This window comes from Poromitra crassiceps, assembly GCF_964638095.1.
Source record: "Poromitra crassiceps genome assembly, chromosome: 1".
NCBI lineage: Eukaryota > Metazoa > Chordata > Actinopteri > Beryciformes > Melamphaidae > Poromitra > Poromitra crassiceps.
The window spans coordinates 123,009,486-123,015,544 of NC_139623.1; the positions used below are offsets into that span (position 1 = coordinate 123,009,486).

Consider the following 6,059-nt stretch of genomic DNA (forward strand, 5'->3'; position numbering starts at 1 on the left):
GGCGGGGGTCGTACTCCGTATGAAGCAAACGTACCTAATGTGAAAACATGCTAAGTTTACTGACTTCACTACAGTTACCTCTCACCATGGCCGTAACTAGCTATGAGGACGGGGAGGTCCGGACCTCCCCTAATATTTCAGAGAAAAAAAAGAAAGAAAAAAAACCTTTTTTTTTTATTTTTTATTTTTTTTTATTATAAAACAATCTGCATGGAAAAGCATGAAAAACACGGGATCGCTTTTATTTTGAAACGAAAGGCAGGTCAGGCAGGACGTCATCTGACGCCGCGTCCGCGGTAACTTGATTCCGAGAGAGCAGCAGCATGGTGGTGAGTGATGACTGTCTGTCTGCCTGGCGAGATAATTGAAGGTGAGCGAGCTGCGAGACAGTGAGCGAGTGAACGACAGACAGTGAGTGACACTGACAGATTTTTTAGCAACAACCAAGAAAGTAAGTGTCTAGTCTGTCTCTTAAGTAATGTTACCTGTGTGACACGTTGGGATGCTACTGGCTAATCATGCATGATGCCAATTGCCAAGCTCCCGAAGTCAGGTATGCAGGTGGCTATATGCATGGTTTCAGTTTCATGACCCAATAAGTAACAAAAAGAGGTGGTGTAAAGTTAAAAACAACATAATATATTTTATTTTATTTTTCAATCGTTCCTATCAGGAATAAATAAATGTCCCTCTGTATGTTTTTTTTATTATCGATGATGACTTTGTGTGTTGTGTACGGCTTGGGTTGTGTACCTGTGTTTGTAGGTGTCATTTTGATATGAATTTGGCTAAAACAGTTTGTGTTTGTTAGTTACAATTATGTTGACAGGAGAGCTGAGCAGGTGGTGACATGAAAGAGAATATACTGAATAATGACATCACAACAGTATAATCCTAATGTTGATTTAAAATGATATATTACTCTAAATATGGCAAAAAAAGGGGGGGAAAAAACCTCAATTTTTTTTTGGTGGCGCCCCGCCTCCCCTTGCTGGATCCTCCCCTATTTCGGGACCCTGGTTACGGCCCTGCCTCTCACTGCTAGCATCCAGATGAAACTTTAACTTCATCAAATCATCTGAATTAAGTCCTGTCTCACGTGGCCAGACCCAGCACTTCCAGCGACCGAGTTTCTCAATCACAAGTCAGCTTTTCCTGAATAGCTAAGCACGGCTGGCTCCTGGCTCACTGCTGTTCGCTTGGGTTTCTTACGAATACATTGGTCAGGAGTAATGGCTTCCAAGGACACTGGCGGCAAGGCACCTGTTGAAACTGAGGTGGCCATTCACCACATCTGAATCACTCTCACCAACGTCAAATCTATGGAAAAGGTTTGTGCAGACTTGATCCGTGGCGTCAAGGAGAAGAACCTGGAGGTTAAGGGACCAGTCCGCATGCCAACCAAGATTCTGCGTATCACCACCAGAAAGACTCCCTGTGGTGAGGGCTCAAAGACCTGGGACCGCTTCCAGATGAGGATCCAAAAGCGTCTGATCGACCTGCACAGCCACTCTGAGATCGTCAAGCAGATCACCTCCATCAGCATCGAGCCTGGCGTAGAGGTGGAGGTCACCATCACAGACACATAGAGATCACTGATGATGATGCAACAAATAAAAAAAATAAAAAAGTCAGCATTTCCGGGTTTTGCCACAAGAAAAGTTACGGCTCCAATAGTATCACGGTGGAAGTCCGGCTGCCTGCGTGCATTGGTGCAACCTTCAAAATGTACCGTCCCATGAGTTGCATCACACAAAAACGAGGTCAGTCGTTGGTCAATTCATATGTCTGTCACGCATTTTGTTTTGGTCTTAGGGGGGCAGTCCTTAACCACTTTTCAGAGTTGTGCCTCAGACGAATATATTTATCTATGGCTGGCTACTGCCAGACTAGACAAGCCCTAATCTGTCTCCTCACCATGACCAGGACTCCGTACTTCAGCGGCCCGGTCGTCTGGACGGACTCCTGCTCATCATGATTACTGTACTCCCAGGCCACGCCCTTCTCGATCACCACTCGGGATTCTGGGAAGTCGTCCTCATCATTGAGGAAGAGGAGGCCGCTCACCATGTTCTTCACAGCTGGAAACAAGACAAGTTTCTATGGCAACAAGACAAGATTTATTTTCTTCTGTTTTCTTTTCTTTTCAATCCATGTGACAGGCCTCTTACCCAGGATGTGAGGCGTTCCTTTAAACTCCTGGATCAGGAGGTGTCTGGCTCCTGCGGGGATCTCCAGGATCTTTAGGTAGCCTAGGCAGCAGCAACAATAATAATAATAATCAATCAATCAATCAATCAATCAATCAATTGTCAATAAACAACAACAATCAGGATCAATGTCCAGGACGCCGTCTTTCTTTTTTTTGTTCACACACAATATAAAACGGTCGGCGGCTAAAACTTGGGGCTGTTTGATGTTCATTTTAATTTTAAGATTAGATGGTTGTGATGCCATTATTCAGTCTTACCCATCAATATTGGCTCCTTTTCTCACTCACTCCTATGTCACCACCTGCTCTCCCTGCAGGGCTTGAAATTAACTTTTTTGATCACCAGCCAATTTGGCTGCTAGATTTTAAAGTTAACAGCCAATTAGAATTTCCACTAGCCCAAATGTTTTTCTTGAAATAAACCAGAATATGAGTGCCACTGGGTTAATTTATACATATAAGTATCAGTAAGTGGTGTGGCAGTGCGGGCAGGTGGGGACTGCATTGCGGCAATTAAAGTTTGTTTATGTGCAGATGTTGTTGTTGCCATTACATTTAGGGCTGGCACGGATCACGGATAATCCGTGACCCATACGGATCAGCCCCCACGGTTCGGAACGCGGTTCGGAACGTCAATGGTCCCCCCCCCTTTCGTTTCATTTAACGTTTAACGTTAGTGTATGAGAACGCCTGCAGCGCAGCCAGACACAGACAGGCATAATCATGGCAAGCACAGTGAGCTTCCTCATCCCTTGTCGCCGCTGTAAAGTATCTCTGAAGGCTGTGGCTAGTGGCTACTAAAGACAGCGTCACACAAACTTATTTCAACACCTCTGAAAAAGCACAGGAATGCGACACACGCGCGCGCACAATTTTCACGCACACATTATCACCGGATCGTGGAATGTTGCCTTAGGACACATAACAACAAAACAACACGTGGGGCCACTGAGTAGCTTAACGTAGCATCAACGTTATATTTCCAGACTCACCTGGTCTGGTCTGTACCCGTGTCAAGTGACTGCAGGTTGTTAGCAAGCACAGCCACGAAGTTAGGCATAGCAGTGCCACCTAAAACAGGAAGTTGGGTTGTTCTGCCTTCAGAGTAAAAGCATACATTGTGTCACTTATGAGAAAAAAATATTTTTTGAGCTGTGCAGGGCAACAAAAGGTTAGAGAAGTATAATAGTATTAAAAAAATCTAATCGAAAATCTAATTTTGAGAGAAAAAATCTGATATATATATTTTTTTGCTGATCCGAAAAATCCGTGATCCGTGGCTCAAAATCCGTCACGCGATCCGATCCGTGGGTTGTCTGATCCGTGCCAGCCCTAATTACATTCTTCTTCTTCTTCTTATTGCTGTATTATGATTATTATCATCATCATCATTATTATTATTAATATTATTATTATTACTATTAGTTGTAGTATTAGGTGGTCTTGGTAGTAGGCCTGGGATTCTCAGAGCCTTTGTTGAGGGTCACACAAGAACAAAACTGGACTCTTGAAACAAAATAAATCCAAAACCAACTATTTCATTGTGAACTTTTTACTTCAAACTTCTTCAGTGTTGAACAGTAATTTCTTATACATGAGATTACTTTTAGTATTTTAGTCATATTGTTGCTTTGATTGATTGATTGATTGATGTATTTATTAAAGTGTCTTGCAGTCATCGTGCCCAACCCAGATGGGTTTCCAAGACACACAACAAAATACAACAATACAGCATTGATACTGTACAATGGTAGATTTCAATAAAAACAGGTCACAGGTCAGCGTACTGCTTAGACAACAGTACAGAGCAATACATCAATTACTAAACAAAAAGTTGTCTTTGCTCCCATGCTTGACAAATAAACTCTGCTGTGGGAAAGGTTCCTTTTTTAAAACACAGCTCAAGTTTCTCATAATCGTCCAAGAAGTCAGCATAAATGGAGGACATTTGACTAAAGAGTACTTCCCTTGCGTCATCATAAGCAGTACAGTAGAACAAGAAATTAATTTCATTTTCAATTTCGCGTAATTCACATAGAAGAGTTCCAGAACGCAGTTGAGCACACAGGGATCTTTTTTGTCTGTTCAAATCAAACTTCACATAGGGTTCTACACCGTAACTGTCTTTTATGAGATGATCTTCATTTTGGTTTATAACATAAGTCAACAGACCATTTATCTTTATACAAACTGAACATATTACTACATGTACCTTGTTTCTTGGTGCTGCGTGTGAAGTTTCCCTTGATGATCTTACAGCTAGAATTATCTCCTCCACAGACCCCACAGCGGTCCTCCTGCTGGTCCGATGCCACCTGGTGGTCACAGCCTACATGCTGCAACAATACCATGTCATAGTATAGCTTTTAATATAATATAATATAATATAATATAATATAATATAATATAATAATGTGGAGTGTGCAATAACAAAGAGACGGTGGCTCTTGATCCAACGGGCTTTATTCCACACTCAACTATTTACAATACATGTTGTCTTTTAGCTAAGTTAACATGTTCCCTTGTAGCTTGCTGAACAGGAATGAGCTACTCCGGAAACTACGGCAACTCTGATGGTCCGCAAGGCCCCGCTAACTCTCTGCCTTAAAGGGCTCGTGGCAATAGCTGATGTCTCTGTCAGTCTGTGGTGTGGTACCGCCATGCATGCCCCCCAGAATTCACCTTAATCCAAACGACAGCTTAAGGTGTGGGGGCTGGATAATGCGCAACAGCTCAGCTTAAATGGAACAGTCCCAGAGTCCTGAACAGTGGACCCCCGGGGTCGAGAGGGGGCAGGGGGCCTGGCTGGGAGCGGGACCGAGGGCAGCTTTCAGGCAATCCACAGAAACATGCTCCGATTTCCCCCCTATGTCCAACATGAAGTACTTGGCTCCCGCCTCCAGAATGCAGAAGGGGCCATCGTAGGGGGGCTGCAGGGGCGGCCGATGTACATCGTGCCGGACGAAAACATAACCCGCTGATCCGGAGGCATGTGAACCTCAGGCAAATCGTGCCTCGAAGTAGGGAGGAGGAAAAAGTCCCTGGCAACATCCAGAAGCACAGCCCGCTGGTGGGCTCTGGCCCAGGGAGTCTCGGCATTAGGAATGAAGTCCCCCGGAACCCACAATGGCTGGCCGTAGACCAACTCAGCAGATGAAGATTGAAGATCCTCCTTGAGGAATGAGCCGGTTGTAAAAGTTCACCTTCGCCAATAACTCCTGCAGGGCCTTCACGATCTGGGGGTGCGGCCATGCATGTAAATGGTAAATAAATGGTAAATGGCCTGCATTTATATAGCGCTTTTATCCAAAGCGCTTTACAATCAGTAGGTAGTCTACATTCACCCATTCATACACCGATGGCGGCAGGCTGCCACACCATCGGGAGCAAGGAGGGTTAAGTGTCTTGCCCAAGGACACAACGACAGCAGCTGGGAGGGAGCGGGGATCAAACCGCCAACCCTTGCGTCATTGGCCGACCCGCTCTACCTCCTGAGCTAAAGCCGCCCCGAATGTGGGAAACTGGCCACAGCGTCCACCTTTGCAGGGAGCTCTCCGCGGTGACTCTGTGCCTGAGGAAATCAATGGTTGATAGGCCGAACTGACACTTGGCCGGGTTAATGATGAGTCCGTGTTCGCTGAGCTGCATGAAGACCTGCAGGAGGTGAGCCATGTGCTGCTCCACGGATGCACTGATGAGTATGTTGTCCAAATAAACGGAAAAAAACTGCATGTCCCGCAACAGTCCATCAGCCACTAGAATGTCTGTGCCGCCCCCATGAGGCCAAAGGGCATTCACAGGAACTCGGAACAGTCCAAACGGCGTTATCACTGCCGTCTTGGGCACA

The 6,059-nt window shown here is 45.1% G+C and overlaps 1 pseudogene across 1 annotated transcript; it reads left to right on the forward strand.

Annotated features, from left to right (window-relative positions):
- The first annotated feature begins 1,232 nt into the window (after positions 1-1,232).
- LOC310786979 (small ribosomal subunit protein uS10 pseudogene) lies at positions 1,233-1,589 on the forward strand (annotated as a pseudogene). Its single transcript has one exon. The product of its transcript is annotated as a small ribosomal subunit protein uS10 pseudogene (transcript).
- The last annotated feature ends 4,470 nt before the right edge of the window (positions 1,590-6,059 follow it).